General features: G+C 40.9%; 1 long non-coding RNA gene across 2 annotated transcripts in view; it reads right to left on the bottom strand.

Moving 5' to 3' along the window:
* Positions 1-13186, bottom strand: part of LOC140712976 (uncharacterized) — a 110405-nt gene extending 97219 nt beyond the window's left edge. For both annotated transcript variants that reach the window (XR_012094860.1, XR_012094859.1), the window contains exon 1: positions 12630-13186. This is a non-coding gene — a long non-coding RNA (uncharacterized lncRNA). The remainder of the gene's footprint in view (positions 1-12629) is intronic.
* Positions 13187-17209: the final 4023 nt, after the last annotated feature.

Here is a 17209-nt window from a genome sequence, read left to right as displayed (position 1 = left end):
ATGTGGGTGTGCATACATGCATGTATGTGTTTGGTGATGGTGGAAGTGGGGAAGAGGTAAAGAAGTAGTCTAGGCAGAGGAGCAAGCCAGCCAATAGATAATGTCTAAAACTGACAAATCAAGAAATATCACTATAAATATGCTACTGAGATATATGGAAATAGAATTCACTGAAATAAGCAGTTGTCTCTGGATAGCAAGAAACGGGAGAGAGCTATGGTATGAAAGATTGCCATTTTTTGTTTTGTAATTTATTTTTCTTTTTGTCACAAGCCTTATAAACTTCAAGTTATCTGCAGGTATAATTTTGAAAAATGTAAAAACTACATTTAATATGTGTCAAGATAAAATATTTAAAGTGAGTATATTAATACAAAGGAAATAATTTTGAGTTTATGTTAGGAGAGAAGCAGGATACAAATTGTATATCCAGTGTAAGTTCACCAACTAAAACAACAAAAAACTCAACAAATCTAACCTAAATATAGGAAGAAAGATGTGAGAGCAATGAGATTGATGTGATTATTTTTTCTTTTCTATGATTTGTCTTACTAACCAATCTTTCATGGGACAAAAACCAACAAAAAACATTGCTGAGCGAATCTGAAACAAGAAAGCTGGCAGAAAACATTGTTCCCATGATGCCCTGGGCTGGCTCAACGGCTGTTGCCAGGTATCATGCTCGGCACCCACACAGCTTTGATCTCTGAACTGTATCAAAGGATAACAAGAAACCCATTTCACAGCCAGGCACGGTGGCTCACGTCTGTAATTCCACCACTTTGGGAGGCCGAGGAGGGTAGATCATTTGTGCTCAGGACTTTGAGACCAGCCTGGTCAACATGGTGAAAACCCGACTCTACGAGAAATACAAAAATTAGCCGGTCCTGGTACACACCTGGAGTCCCAACTACTCAGGAGGCTGAGGTGGGAGAATCACTTGAGCCTGGGAGGTTGAAGCTGTAGTGGGCTGTAATCGTGCCACTGCACTCCAGCCTGGGTGACAGAGTGAGACTCTGTCCCAAAAACAAAAACAAAAAAACAACTATTTCAGCTATAGCAGGTTGAATTGTGTCACCCAGAAGATATATCCGAGTCTTAACCCCAGGTGCTCGTGGATATAACTTTATTTGGAAATAGAGACTTTGCAGGTATAATTAAGGATCTTAAGATGAGATCATCTTGGTTTAGGGCGGGTCCTAAGTCCAATGGCTGGTGTTCTTATTACAAGGAAAAAGAAAGGGAAATTTGAGGTACACAGACACAGAAAAAACACAGGGAATGAGGCCAGGTGAAGAGGCAGGCGGAGATTGGAGCTTTGCAGCCACAAGCCGAGGAACATCAGGAGCCACCAGGAGCTGGAAAGAAGGAAGGATCCTTCGCTAGAACTTTTGGAAGGAGCGAGGCCAACAGTTTGGTTTCAGATTTCTGGGCCTAGGTCTGTGAGAGAATTAATTTCTGTTGTTTTCACCATCAAAACCGTGTGGTTCTTTTTGATAGCAGCCCTAGGAAAACTAACACAGCAGGCTTATGCTGATGGAGGAGATGCAAGCCTGTGAGCCAGCATGGATTTCCCAGGAACCTTGCTGTTTGCTAGGCCACGTGCTGGCCTCACAGCTGGTGATAAGAAGGCGAAGACAGAGTCAGCTTGACCAGGGCACTGTGGGCTCTGTGAAAGCCCTTGGCTTCAGCTTATTCACTAGAACAGGCCACTGAGGGCTCTTAAGGTGAGTTCTGTGCTTTAGAAAAAGAACTTGAGAGTGTGGGGGTTGTAGGAAGAACAGGTTGTAATGGGGGAACTGGAGAAATGTCAGTTACGACAGAGTTTCAACTGGGAAGTGTTTGGCCCCCTTACCAAATACCTTAAAATCTTGGCCAGAAGCCTGTGATGTCTGAAGAAGAAGATCCAACATGTCTATCGCTTTCATGATATAAATTATAAGAAAGGGAAGCATGAGAAAATCTTTGCTGGTAGAATTATGCAAAAGAGAGCGTGGTAAAACATGGTAGAGTGATGGATTTTAAAAGGTTAATAACAATGCACCTTGGCTGACACAGTGGCTGACGTGTATCATCCCAGAACTTTGGGAGGCTGACGCTGGTGGATTGCTTGAGCCTAGGAGTTTTAGACCAGCCTGGGTAACATAGGGAAACCCAATCTCTAAATAAATAAATAAATAAATAAATAAATAAATAAAATTAGCTGGGTGTCATGGTGCACACCTGTAGTCTCAACTACTCAGGAGGCTGAAGTAGGAGGATTGCTTGAGCCTAGGAGGTTGAAGCTGCACTGAGCCGTAGTAGTGCCACTGTACCCTAGCCTGGGTAATAGAGCAAGATCTTGTCTCAAAACAAAATGCACCTAATATTTTCTGAATGTTTTATTATGTATTATGCCAAGGATTGTTTGCTATTTCATTTAATTCTTCAATGGCACTATGAGGTACTCTTATTTTATTCATGAGGATTTTGAGGCTTAGGCTTGGGTGAGATCACACAATTAAAAGTGGCAGAGCTGGAACCCTAATTCAAGCAACTGTGTTTCTTAACTATTACATGGTACTGCGTTCCCTCTGAGAGGTTTGTTACGTGGATAATAGAATGGGCCAGAAATTAAAAGGGTTTGAATGGGGGCAGTGACAATCAGTATTGGTGGAGGGAAACAGATGGGGGGCTATTTTAAAAGTCATATCTATGGGACTTGGTGGCAAATTAATTGGGAAAAGGAGAGTTTAAAATGACACAAGCAGAGATGTTATAATTTTTTTCTTTCTGCTTTCGAAATAGATGATATTTAGAATTTTGTGTTTGAAATATTAAAAGTTCTACAGAGTCAACTCAATACAATCTGCTTAAAACAGTTCACTGTATCTTGAGATACAATGGGAAAGGGCCAAATCTCATCTGAGTCACAGAATGAATATAATTCCATGGAAACCTATTCATCAGTAAATTCTGTAGCAAAGATGATATAAAATCAATTAACCACTCACCAGTTTCTCTCATGGACAGCTGGATTCCTAGAGAACTTGTAAACAAGTGAATCCATTTTACATGACACAATTGTGCATCATCCAATACCCTTCATTGCAAAACAGGACTGATTTTTTTTTTTTTTTTTGGCCAGGTGTGGTGGCTCATCAGTAATCTTAGCACTTTGGGAGGTCAAAGTGGGAGGATTGCTTAAGGCCAGGAGTTTGAGACCAGCTTGGGTAACAGAGTGAGACCCCCATCCCTACAAAACAATGCATATAAAGACTGATTTTGTTTTCATTTAACTTCATCTTGGGGAATTACTGGTGCATATTTTATGCCACATTAAGAATTACCTATACAAGGTCAGGCATGGTGGCTCATGCCTGTAATCCCAGCACTTTGGGAGGCCGAGGTTGGCAGATCACTTGAGGTCAGGAGTTCGAGACCAGCCTGGCCAACATGGTGAAACCCCATCTCTGCTAAAAATACCAAAATTAGCCAAGTGTGGTGGGGCATGCCTCCAATACCAGCTACTCAGGTGGCTGAGGCATGAGAACTGCTTGAACCAGGAGGCAGAGGTTGTAGTGAGCTGAGATTGTGCCACTGCACTCCAGCCTGTGTGACAGAGTGAGACTCTGTCTCTGGGGAAAAAAAAAAAAAAAAAAAAAAAAAAAAAAGCCTAGGTAACATAGTAAGATCCCATCTCTACAAAAATAAAATTAAAAAAAAAAAAAATTAGCCATGCGTGGTGGTACATGCCTGTGGTCCTAGCTTTTTGGGAGGCTGAGGTGGGAGGATTGCTTGAGCCTGGGAGCTCGAGGCTACAGTGAGTTGTGATTGTACCACTGCACTCCAGCCTAGGTGACAGTGAAACCCTGTCACAAAACAAAACAAAACACAACAACAAAAAACTGCAGTGGCTCAGGCAAGTAATCCTAGCACTTTGGGAGGCCAAGGTGGGTGGATCACTTGAGGTCAGGAGTTCAAGACCAGCCTGGCCAATATAGTGAAACCCTGTCTCTACTAAAAATACAAAAATCAGCCAGGTATAGTGGCAGGCACCTGTAATCCCAGCTACTTGGGAGACTGAGGCAGCAGAATTGATTGAATCTGGCAGGCAGAGTTTGCAGTGAGCCAAGATTGAGCCATTGCACTCCAGCCTGGATGATAGAGCATATTCTGTCTCAAAAAAAAAAAAAAAAAAAAAAAAAAAAAAAAAAAAAAGAATTGCCTGTGTTAGTTTGTTAGGGTTGCCAAAACAAAGTATCATATCCTGGATAGCTAAAACAACAGAAATTTATTTTTTCACAGTTCTGGATGCTGCAGAGCCAAGATCAAGGTGTCCTCAGGTTTGCTTTCTTCTGAACCCTCTCTTCTTGGCTCGTACATGGCCAACTTCCAGCTGTGTTCTCCCATGATCTTTTCTCTGGGCATTCGTGTCTGTGTCCAAATCTCCTTTTATAAATGGATTAGGGCCCACCCTAAAGAACTCATTTTAACTCAATTACCTCTTTAAAGATGTTCTTTCCCATGATAATTACATGCTGAGTTCCTGGGAGTTGGGACTTCAACATACGAATTTTAGGAGTGAGGAGAACACAATTCAACTAACATCGCCCAGGGTCACAAAGGTCAGAAGAAGGGATGATAAGATCCAGTCACTCAGGCCATTTAAATCATCAGAACCAAGCCAAAAGTGACTTCACTGTGGGACGCTTAAGAAAGTTACCTCCCTCTTCCTTATGATGTGGCCTGTTTCCCGGGACTAAATAGAGATTTCAGTCATACTTTGGCTTTACTGAGAACCGTGGGGACATCTACATCTGATATTGGATGAGAATATGGGTGGGTGGAAATTGAAACGATTGTTTGTTTAGATACGAGTAACGGAGAGGCTGAATGAAATGGTATGATCTCAGAGGGTGGGTTGGAACTCGCAGGATACTTTGAAGGTCAGTCCTATGGGGCTGCTGGAATTATGCCACCTGTCCCCTAGTGCAGCTCTTCCTATTAAAAGTCGTCACACATTCATCAGCTTCACCTCACAGAAGAAAGGTTTCCTCTAACCCTACATATGACTCGGTCTATTTCTTAGGGGAAAAAGTATTGGAGGGATGTGTGTATTTCCCAATAAAACCAAGTGAGGGGAAAGATTTTTGCTACATTTTATTTGATCAAAATACATATTTCCAACAAATTTGCTTTCTAATTTAAAAAACCCACTATAATAACCTTCTATTGTTTGGAATCTTTTTCCCTTCCCTCCCCAGTCTGCTCCCCTGTTTGATGAATGGCCTTCTTTTTCTGCATCACCTGAGGCCTACATATGAATGGTTCCCAAATCTATCTACTGCTAGAATTTTCTGCCAAGCTTCAGGTGCCTATTGCCAGTTCCCTGTAGGTTTTGCCACCTGAATACTCTGCCATGTTGCTCAGGCTGGTTTTGAACTCCTGTCTTCAAGCAATCCTCCCACCTCCGCCTCTCAAAGTGCTGGGATTATAGGCATGAGGCACCACACCTGGCTGGTTCATGAAACTCTTAATCACCAGTTACTCAAATGAAAAACTTGGAGTTGTGCCTGCTTTCTTCCCACCTCTCATCTCCCCAGTCCAGACACCAAATCCTACTGACTCCGTGTCTTACACATTTTCTGCCTGTGCTTTCGTCTTCATTCTATTCAGTTTAGATCCCAACCATCTATCACTGAGCCTGTTGTATTTGCTTCTCCAGATGTCTCTGTCTATGCCACCCACTGCTGTTTTTATTTGCACCCCAAACCTACAGGATAAATTCAACCTCCTTAGCCCAAAAGTCCAGCCTTCCATCCTAGGCCCCACTCCTTAGCCTGCATCTTATCCTAAAACACATCCTTTGCTATAACTATTCGGAAGCAACTTGCTGTTGCTTTAATGTAACCTGATGTTTCCTGACTCAAGGTCATGAGTTCATTTGCAGTTTGTCCTTCTGCCAAACTCCTGTTTCTTTTGCAAGCATCATATCCTTGGGATCCACACAGCCTGAACTTGATGCTTTTCTGTGGCTTGTGGCATGTTGTGTGTGTCCTTCACTCCCATTATCAACTCAACTAGACTGATTTCCTTGTCTGTCTCATACATTAGATTTTGGGTTCCTTATACCTAGGAAAAGTTTTATTCACCTTTTTACCACCAGCATTTAGTCTGTGGATGTCATACAGTGGTCTCTGTAGGTATATTGAATAAGTTAATGTGAAAATGCTTTGAAAAGTTTTAAATTTGATGGAAGTATTGGGTTATTTTTACTTTACAAATATTCCTTAAACATCTACAACAAGCTCTTGTTTTACTGCAAGAAGAACAATAGAATCAGAGTTACAAGTTTCAAGTGCAGGCGGGGCATGGTGGCTCACGCTTGTAATTCCAGCACCGTGGGAGGCCGAGGCGGGCAGATCATCTGAGGTCAGGAGTTCAAGATAAGCCTGGCCAACATGGCGAAACCCTGTTTCTACTAAAAATACAAAAATTAGCTGGGCGTGTTGGTGTGCACCTGTAATCCCCATTTCTCAGGAGCTGAGGCAGGAGAATCGCTTGAACCTGCGAGGTAGAGGTTGCAGTGGCCAACATCACACTACTCCACTCCAGCCTGGGCAACAGAGCAAGACTCTGTCTCAACAACAACAACAACAACAACAAAAAGAAGCTTCAAGTCCCTGTTTATTGTCTAGCTGTAGTAAGTTTTCTCTACTGTAAAATAAGGATAGTAGAACTACTTAATCCAGTTGCAAGAATCAATTATGGTAATGTGGGCAGAATTTATTTCTAAACTATAAATACTGTTCTATGAATACATGGGTTAACCACTATGTTCAGTTCTTTCTAAAACTGGGGATACACACACATACACACACACACACAACTTTTTTGTAGTTCATCTTGCTTGACTATCTTGTGTAATGTTCCCTTGAATAGAAAGAGGGTAGTTTTGTCATTTTCAAAGGAGAGCAATTTTTAAATTAAGATTAGGCCTCGTTATTCTACTCATCATATATCAGTGCAACTGAATATAAAAGTGCTGCTCAAAAATTCAACCTGTTCTCAAAAAAATACGAAGATGAAACTGGATCCTATTTAGAGAGAATTGTTGTAAGCCACAAAAGTCAGTGATTGAGTGACCTGAGCACATGTCTTTATTTCACCTGAAAGAACCAGTAGGCTCACAAAGCCATTTGATCTTTTGAGAGCAGGTGGGAGTTAAACACTGATTTTGGACCTAGAAATGAAGAACAGCTTCTCTTCCCACCCCCCACAGGCATTTTCTGTTTTTACACAATATAGTATATAGAAAGTGCTCAATAATAAGGTGGCCATACCTCTTGTTTTGTTCAGAGACATCCTGTTACGAGTCTGTGGTCTTGGTGGAATTAATATAGCACCCCTTATACTCTTTAAATTGTCTGTGTTTGGATAATAAATTGTATGTTCATCTCAACCCCTGTACATATTGAATGAACGAATGAATTCTTAGCCTCATCCAACCTGAATAAAACAAACATCTTAGTGATAGCATTGTGTATCATGTCTAACAGAAATTTGACTAACAGTGTTTTACCCACAAGTATAATTTGACTATAGAAATAAAGATTCAGGTTTCCTAATAGAGAAGTCGAAAGATTCTTCTCTCTCCCCACTTCTCTCTTAACTTTTCCCATTTTCTTCTTTAAAAGAATTAACATAGTGATCAGACCTGCCAGAGCCATCAAGCCACTCATGATGTTCAAGGGAGCAAAAGGCTGTTGTGATGGAAACAGAGACCTTATAATCACCAGATTTCAGTGTTATTTTCTTATGTGGGATTTTAAACTTGAACCTGGTGGTGAGATTTGTAAAATTTATCTCCAAATTTAACATTGGCTCCATTCGATCAGGAATCTGAATTGCTTAAATCTGAGTTTCAACAATGGGATTGTTAGGGGTTTATTTGGTTTGCCCTTTGACCCCTCCATTTCAGAACACCTAGAGATCATGGGACAACAAGTCCTTTCACATGTGTAAAACAAACAACTGCTGGCCGTCTGGGAGACTTGCTAAGAATAAATGTACATTTATAGAGGTTCTTTGAATACTCTAAAGGCAGGAGCCCCAGGCAGGCAAAGCAGCACTGCTAAAATCCTCTCCTCCAGGCAGAAAATGTGACACAAGCACTCCAATTAGCATTAGCAGAAGCTGGCAGGCCAGGGGCCCAGTAGTGGACTCAAAAAAAAAAAAAAAAAAAAAAGCAAAAACCCTGTGAAGCTATGGGTAATTGCTCCCAGGTATTTACTTAACACCTGTGAGTTGGGGCAAAGGAAAGTTTATGGGGTAGGATCCTGCTAAGGAAACAAATGCCTAAGGGAATGGAGGAGGCTAATTAAGAAGGAAAATCGGAAGCCTGCAGGGATTTCATTTCCTTAAGTGCTCCAGACAATGGTGGGCTGATTTACCAGGCTCTGCTGATGTCATCTTGGGTTCCTACTTTGGATACAAACCTTGGCTAAATGTTAGCCCCCAGGCATTTGAAAACATCTGCTGCCCCTGGGACAGCATATGTAATCGGGCCTCCAATCTGAAGCCAGAAACTGTAGAGAATACAGATAGAGCACTAGGCTAAGCATGAAAGGGAAAAAGTCCTATCCCAGATTGGCAGCTAGATCAGAGATAACCTAAGTGGATGTGAACATGGGATAGCACACACAGGGAGGTGTCGCAGGGTGTCAGAGAGCATGCAGTAAAAGGTAGAGCCAAGAAGTACTACTAAATAGTATCTGAATGTCTCAGAAGTCATTACATGGGAGGGAGTGGAATTGGGACAGTCAGGACCAGAGTTAAGATGAGGAACAACAGGGTGCCTGTCCTGTGTGCCCTTCATAAAAGAAACATGGGTGTAAGGTCTACAGAGTCCTGGTCAGCGGACAGGTGCACTGGGATAAGGGTGGAGAGAAAGGCAAGGTTTAAGCATGAGTTCAAGTTGGTCGAACAGGGGTGCAGATTCTTAATGGAGGCCTCCGTTGGGAAGTAACTATTATCTGGCTCTGCCTGACATCACGAATTATTAAAAATGGTACTTCTTAAATGAAGAGATAAATCAGACTCATGCGAATTGAGTCTCTTGAGCTCTTGAATGAATTTCCAATGGCTTCTCAACTTCTTGTTTGGAATTTGTCTCTTAAGAGAAGGAGCTTCACATTCTGTAATCCAAGATTGTTTCAAGAGTTTGAAGCCTTATTCTAACATGTCTGAGTGTCACCTTACAAATGACTTGTCTTTGCTTATTTTGATAAGGGGGCCAAGAGAACATTTGTTGGGGTAATAATTACTGAGGAAAGGGAACATATAAAGTAGTTACAACCTGGGCTTTGGATATAGATGGGAACAGATTTAAGGAACTGCTTTAGACACTTTCTAGACCTTTTCTCATCCATAAAGTGAAGCTAATGTCGAGGGGTTAAATGAGATTTAAGCTTGTGTCTTTATGCAGTAAGCCCTCATTGAATGAGACCAGATGCTTTATAAATGGATTTATTAGGGGAAAAAATCACTGCTGCTCCTTACCAGTACTGGAGACCGAAATCTGGAGACTCCAGTCGTCTTTAGGGAGTTACCATTTGGTCAATCGTTGATAGACTGTGGCTTTGCCTGACAATATTCCTCTCTGCCTGCAAGCTCTTTTATAATGGAGAGAAATCTCATTAAGTGTCTCAGAGCTGGTCTTGACCTCTGAGATGGGTAGGTAGAGATAGATAACCCTCCCTATCTTAAGTTTAGGTTACACAATTTCTGTTATCATAGTAAAAATAATATTGGACCACAAGGGATTCGAGGGGCAGTGAAAACACCCTGTATGATACTGTGAGGGTAGATACACGCCATTACACATTTGTCTAAATCCACAGAATGAACACCACCAAACGTAAACTCTAATGTAAACTATGGACATTGAGTAATTATGATGTGTCAACACAGGTTCATCAATTACAACAAATGTACCACTCTGGTGGGGATTTTGATAATCAGGGACGCTATATATGTGTGTGGGGCAGGGAGTATATGGGAAATCTCTGTACCTGCCTCTCAATTTTGCTGTGAACCTAAAGCTACTCTTTAAAAAATTCTAACTTCTTCGAATATTTACTGCATGCCAGGGACTATCTTAATGCTTTAAGTGCATTTTCTTGTTTAATCCAATAATGACTCCATGAATGGTCCACATTAAATGTGTGTTCTTTGTTAAGAAAAATCAGATATAGAGAAAAATAAAAATAAAACCTCAAAAACAAGAAAAATTTTTTTTCAGGGGATTGTCGAGGATTATTTTAAATTGCAAGCTCCTTTCCTATTCTGTAGTCATTAAAAATATCATTTGATTTACCAAAATTCTATGTACGATTTTTCTACTTACATCTTTTCTATAAGGCAAGGTGCAGTTAAGGATTTTAGGTTTTGGACAGTGTTCTTTCAAGTCAAGTTCTTCTAATTCTTTAATCTGATGGGTCGAGAAGGGAAAGGAGGCTGGTCTGATGGGCTATCAGAACTTATTAACATTAGTGTCACTAAAGTTGGAAGACAATCCCCCACTGCTAAATTTGACTGACTTAAGAAGAAGCAAGGAAGGAAAAAAAACTTCAGGAGCCTTGAGAAGAAGCAATTACAGTGCTCACTGAGGCACATTGCTGTTCCCTGAGCAACTTGGGAGTTGATGAAACAAGAAGTCATCTGGTTTGTACAGAGCTTGAGCTTTACTGCTTATTCCTAAGAATTGCGCCATGCAGTTTCTCCTTTCTCTCTTTCATCAATCTTTGGAGCTCCATGTTGTGTGCCACCTGCATCACTTCTTTTTGCTCCCTAACCCTTACTCTGAGACCTTACACGCTTTCCTTTTTCTCCCTGTGCCCATTAAACTCTACTTTCCTATTCTTTTGTCATGCTAAGGCAGTGATTTTTAAAATGCGGTACAAGAACTATGCATGTTGGAATTCCAAATGGGACTTAAAAATGCAGATTCTGGGCCCCATTCCAGACTTACCAAAGAAAACTCTGAAGGGAAGGCACTCAGTTGTTGCTTTTACACTCTGAATTTTGATAACCAATGCAGAAAATTAGAATAGAGGGTTCTCTCCCAGGGAACCGAACTATTTAACAGAAATGGTCACTTTATACCAAAGGCTATTAAAGTAAATGAAGAAAAAACATCTTTTTATAGCAGCGATTCTCAACCTGGAGTTTATATTAAAACTCCCTGGAAAGATTTAAAACATTGTTTGAAAAACTGTCCAGGCCACACTCAAGACCAATTATATTAGAATCTCTGGAGAGAGGATCCACACTCAAGGCCAATCATATTAGAATCTCTGGAGAGAGGATCCAGGCATCAATATTTTTGAAAGCCTTTCCAGGTGATTTTAATGTACAACCACTGTTAAGAGCTACATACTCTTTTGTAGAACAGAAGGAGGCTACGGAAAAATAGAGTAATGCTTCTTGAACTTAATGTGCATGTGAGTCACCTGGGGATCTTATTAAAATGGAGATCATGATTCTGTGGATCCGGATGTCGCCTGAGAACCTGTATTTCTAACAAGCTCCCAGGTCCTCAGACCACACTTTGAGTAACAAAGCACTGAGTGCTTGTTCTCAAACTTAGCTGTAGATTAGAATCTGCAGGTGGCTTCACAATAGGTTGGTGTCCCACCTCCACTCTAGACCAATTAAATCAGAATTTCTAGGAGTGGGATCTAGCCATCAGTAGTTTTTTTAAAGCTTCTCAGGTGATTCCAATGTAGAGCAAGGTCTGGGAACCAGTGCAGAAGAGGGGTAGTCAATTTTTACTAAGTCCCACAGAAGATAGGATATTTTAAATATACTGAAACCCAAAAGAGCAGAGGACGTTGATCCTCTGATCATTGCTGATGTCAAAATCTGGCATCATGGAATTTTTAAAATCTTAATTTGTTTCACTTGGTTTATGAAAAAATTATTGTGTTCCCCCTTAAGATTTCCACCTTCCCCACCCCTCCCTTGTTACACCCTCACGGTGAGTGAATACTCATGTGTTTCTTCAATTTCCTGGTCCCAAGCATGCCTGGGATGAACTTCATGCCCAGTTAGTCTGTCATATCACATTACTTTGCTCAGACATGGGCTCAGCTGGCTTTCTAAATAAGACATCAAGTCCAGAAAATTTAAACACATGTGGGGGTCATAGGAAATCTGTTTAAAACAAACACTTTGGTGCTCATGGAAACAAGAAGTTTAATGACATTGTCTAAGAAAGCCGTCCAGAAGGACTCCTCAGAGCTCTCAAATAGTTCTTGGTTATCAGTTGCTGGGAACATCCCAACTGGCAGGAAGCACATCAGTTTGATGACATGTAGGGGCTGTTAGATGGAAGGATTTTAGAATTTTACTCCGGGTTTAACTCCATAGGGACAGATACTTCATGCTTCTCTCTGTGATCTAACCGAGAATCTTGTTTTTCAAAAGAGGAGTCCTAAAAATAAATTCATACCATGGCCATTTGATTTGACCTTCATCTTTTCCCAGTTTGTGCTAGGACGGGTCTTGTTTAAGTTCTGTAAGTGAACCCCACTGCTCTTCTCCTAAAGTTATTCCAGCAAATGATATAACCAGGCAAGCCTTACCTTGTGGTTTTTGTGCCTCCAGCAGGATATGACATGCAAGCTTCCTGACTTCCGTCTGTCTGAATCCTCTGGGTTCTGTCTTGTGATAAAGGTCTCAGCACGATATTCCACATATTTCATGCTCTCCTCTTCACAGAAACAGGCTGAAAAAGACAGCATGCTTTCAGGAGAGTCCCATTGAGAGAAGATGGACATAGGGTAGTACATAAAATGCTAATTGAAAGAATAATGGTACGATGCTTGAAACCTATAAGCAATGCGCTTCATGCCGAGAAGTGACAAGGGAAGATTTGCAAATTCAAAGAATCTGACTTTGTTGACTTTAGAAAATCTCACTGTATCCCTTTTGCTAAGATGCCAGAGAAAAGGGCCTTTTGCCATGATTCCAATAAGTGTGACCTGCTGTAGTTATAATAGTCCCATTTCCTGGTCCATGCTGAGTCACTGCTGAAGTTTTTAGTCATGGACAGTCAGAAGCCAGTCTGTGTAAACTCTCCTGGCCCCTCCTGGCTTCACCAGCTCTTCCTCTTTCTCTCACTCTACTTCTCTGAAGACAATGCTCTTTGGTTTCTAATTTTCTGGAATCCAGAATACACCCTCCCCTTTAGGGAAGTGAAATAGAGACTCTGGAGATATTCCACCCCCTGACAATCAGAGACACAGGGAAGGGGTCATCTTGTGGCTAAAAGTCAGGGAGATCAGAACCAAGGCCAAGGTTGAATTTCTCTCTGAACTAACCCTCAACTCTGACCTAGAATGTCCCCCTTTTGAGATTCTTTGTCATAGATGTTGCAACAGCAATGCAGAATCCCACAGAGAGGTCACAATGTTCCTGTTCTTCCAATTAATACAGGCCAGGATCAGGGACTTTAATTTTGAGATGAACCTCTCACATTTATCTTAGTAAACCTTGTTGCTGAAGTAGAAGGTCGCTGATACATAAACTCTTGAGTTTAATCAAATATTAAAATGAAGCTGGGTACAATGGCTCATGCCTATAATCCCTGTACTTTGTGAGATGAAGATGGGAGGATTGCTTGAGCCCTGGAGTTCAAAACCAGCCTGGGCAACATAGTGAAATCCTGTCTCTACCAAAAAAAAAAAAAAAAAAAAAAAAAAAAAGATTAAAATGGCAATTATTCTTTTGTATCTTTCAGAACTAATCTCAGAAGATTCACTGAGTGTGGGGTAACATGCCCTTTAACTCTGTTTGGCTGAATATTAAGACAATGTTCTCTGTTTTTTTATGCAACCTATAAGTATTGTTAAATGTTGATTATATGAGAGCTTACAGAGGGAGATCTAAGCAAGTGGTGCTTGCCCTTAAGTATAGACAACACCTTTTGGGAAAGAAGGCACACATATGTGAAAAAATAAGAGTGCAACAAGTATAAGCAGAGGGAGTCACCCCCGTGGGCTAAAGTGGTCATGGACAGCTTTGGAGAGAGGTTTTGGAGAAACCTTTGGGGGCTTGGTGTTCAGGGGCAGTCCTATAGGGGTGTGGAAGGGTGATATATGCAATCCTGATAAAATCTCTGTAGATACAGAAGTGGATTATATATGACATGTATGATCATGTATGTGTATATGTATGTGCACACATGTATGTATGTGTCATAGATGATGGACTCTATAAAGGCTAAACAATGACTAACATCAGATTTTTAATTAGGAATTTAACTTTAATAAAGAGTTATTCAGATTTTCATTTTTTTGCATCAGTTTTGGGATTTTTTTGCATCATTTTTTTCAGCTGAATTGTCAAAGTTATTGACAAAAGCGATTTCTAATGTTTTCTTCATCATCATCATCATCATCATCATCGTCAATTTTTGAGACAGAGTCTCACTCTGCCATCCAGAGTGCAGTGGCACAATCATGGCTTACTGCAGACTTGACTTCCTGGGCTCAAGTGATCCTCCCACCTCAGTCCCTGAAGTAGCTGGGACTACGTGTGTGTGCCACCATGCCTAGTAAATGTTTTAAATTTTTCATAGAGACGGGGTTCTTACTATATTGCACAGGCTGGTCTTGAACTCCTGGGCTCAACTGATCCCCAAATCTCTAGCTTCCTAAAGTGCTGTGATTACAGGCATGAGCCATCACACCTGGCCCTGAGGATTTCTTACTGTTTTTAATGTCAATAAGATTCACAGTGATATCCTTTTTTCAGTTCTTCTGATATTGGTTATTTGTATTTTCTTTTATTCTTGATCAGCCTGATGAAGCTCCTTAATTTTACTAAACTTTACAAAAAGTCGGCTGTTAATTTCATTGATTTTCTCTATTTTTTTTGTTTTCTCTTTCATCGATTTTCATTGTTTTATATTTTTTTCTTCTACTTACTTTGGGCTTAGTTTTGCTCTTTGTTTTCTGATTTCTTGAGGTGGTCACTCACGATCAATTTTAGTTCTTTTTTTTTTCCAATATAGGCATTTAAAGATATATATTTTCCTCCAAATACTGCTTTATCTCATCCCATAAATTTTGGTATCTTGTATTTCCATTATCATTCAATTCAAAATATTTTATAATTCCTTTGTGATTTCTTCTTCCACTCATTGCTTTTTTCCCCCCACAGAGACAGGATCTTTCTTGCCCAGGCTTGAATGCAATGATATGGTCATAGTTCACTGTAAGCTCAATCTCCTGGGTTCAAGGCATCCTCCTGCATTAGCCTCCTGAGTGGCTAGGACTATAGGGATGCTCCACCATGCCCAGCTAATTAAAGAATTTTTTTTTTCTTTTCTGTAGAGATGACGATATGGTTTGACTGTGTCCTCACCCAAATCTTAACTTGAATTCTATCTTCCAGAATTCCCACGTGTTGTGGGAGGGACCTAGGAGGAGGTAGTTGAATCATGGGGGCCAGTCTTTCCCATGCTAGTCTCATGATAGTGAATAAGTCTCATGAGATCTGATGGGTTTATCAGGGGTTTCCACTTTTGCTTCTTCCTCATTTTTCTCTTGCTGCTACCATGTAAGAAGTGCCTTTCACCTCCTGCCATGATTCTGAGGCCTCCCCAGCCATGTGGAACTGTAAGTCCAATTAAACCTCTTTTTCTTCCCAGTCTCGCGTATGTCTTTATCAGCAGCTTGAAAATGGACTAATATAGTAAATTGGTACCAGAAGTGGGAAGTTGGGGGTGGCTCCTGAAGATAATCAGTATTATTTTGCCTGGCAACTGCCTCAGGGGAGGCCATCACTGTTGCCTCTGGCAGTGCAGGGTTCATCTCCTCAGACAAATGTGGAAAGGCTGGTGGCAGCCGGAGTTGGGGAGCGGATGTTGCCACTACTGGAGATGGGGAAGCTGTTTCTTCTGGCAAAAAAGGTTCATCAGAGTTTACAAACTCAGCATCCCCAGCTTCATCAGGGTCCTCCCACACATCCCTATTCCAAGTTGCAGGGTCCCATTCTTTTCTAATCATTGCCCTCACTTTAACTGTAGATACCTGGCGAGGCTGCGGATGCACCTTTCATTGCAGGTCAGCCACTTACAGGATAGGAGCTGTGTCAGTTTTTCCAATTTCAGCTCTTTCTCTACAGGAGATAAGATTCTCACTCAGGGCAATTTTAGCAGATTTGAGGCTCAGTATCTGTTTCTGAAGCCAGGAGACGCAATCCCTGAGTTCATTCTTTTCTTTTATCACTTTGTCCACTGAACTTAGGAGCAGCCAACCAGCTTCATTACGTACCTTGGCTCTCCACATATGGTCAAAGGTATTACATATAGAGTCACTAAACTCCTTGTCTCTCATGAGTGGTGAACCAGGAGTGTCAAATGCATTTATTTTACATAACTCTAAACAGTTTATGCCAAGGACTATCAGTGTTTTCCATACTATTAGAAGTAGAGTCCTTAGTATTTTTGGGTCTAATTATATTAAGCAGCCAACTCCAGAAACCCCAAAACCAACAAAAGAACTCCATCCTTAATATTCTGTTCCTCTAAAACCATTCCTGGTAACAAAATCTGTATTAGTCAAAGTTCTCTAGAACGAAAGAACTAATAGGAGATATATATGTAGAATACATATATACACATATACATATATACATATATATACACATATAAAGAGAATATTTTATATATATATTTATATATACAAATATATATATATATGACTTTATTAAGTATTAACCTACACAATCACAAGTTCCCAAAATAGGCTGTCCGCAAGCTTGAGGAGCAAGGAGAGCCAGCCCAAGTCTCAAAACTGAAGAACTTGGAGTCTGATGTTCGAGGGCAGGAAGAATTCAGCATGGGTGAAAAATGTAGGCTGGGAGCCTAGGCCAGTCTCACCTTTTCATGTTTTTCTGCCTGTTTATGTTTGCTAGCAGCTGATTAGATAGTGCCCACCAGAATAAGGGTGGGTTGCTTTCCCCCACCCACTGACTCTAATGTTAATCTCCTTTGGCAACACCCTCACAGACACACCAAGGATCAATACTTCGCATCCTTCAATCAAGTTGACACTCAGTATTAACCACCACTGATGTGTTCTTGCTATGTTGCCCATACTGGTCTCGAACTCCTGAGCTCAAGTGATCCTCCTATCTTGGCCTCTCAAAGTGTTGG

The sequence above is a fragment of the Chlorocebus sabaeus genome, chromosome 12, assembly GCF_047675955.1.
Source record: "Chlorocebus sabaeus isolate Y175 chromosome 12, mChlSab1.0.hap1, whole genome shotgun sequence".
Taxonomy (NCBI): domain Eukaryota; kingdom Metazoa; phylum Chordata; class Mammalia; order Primates; family Cercopithecidae; genus Chlorocebus; species Chlorocebus sabaeus.
Note: the sequence above shows the minus strand (reverse complement) of the source record. Positions and strands in the feature narration are given on the sequence as shown.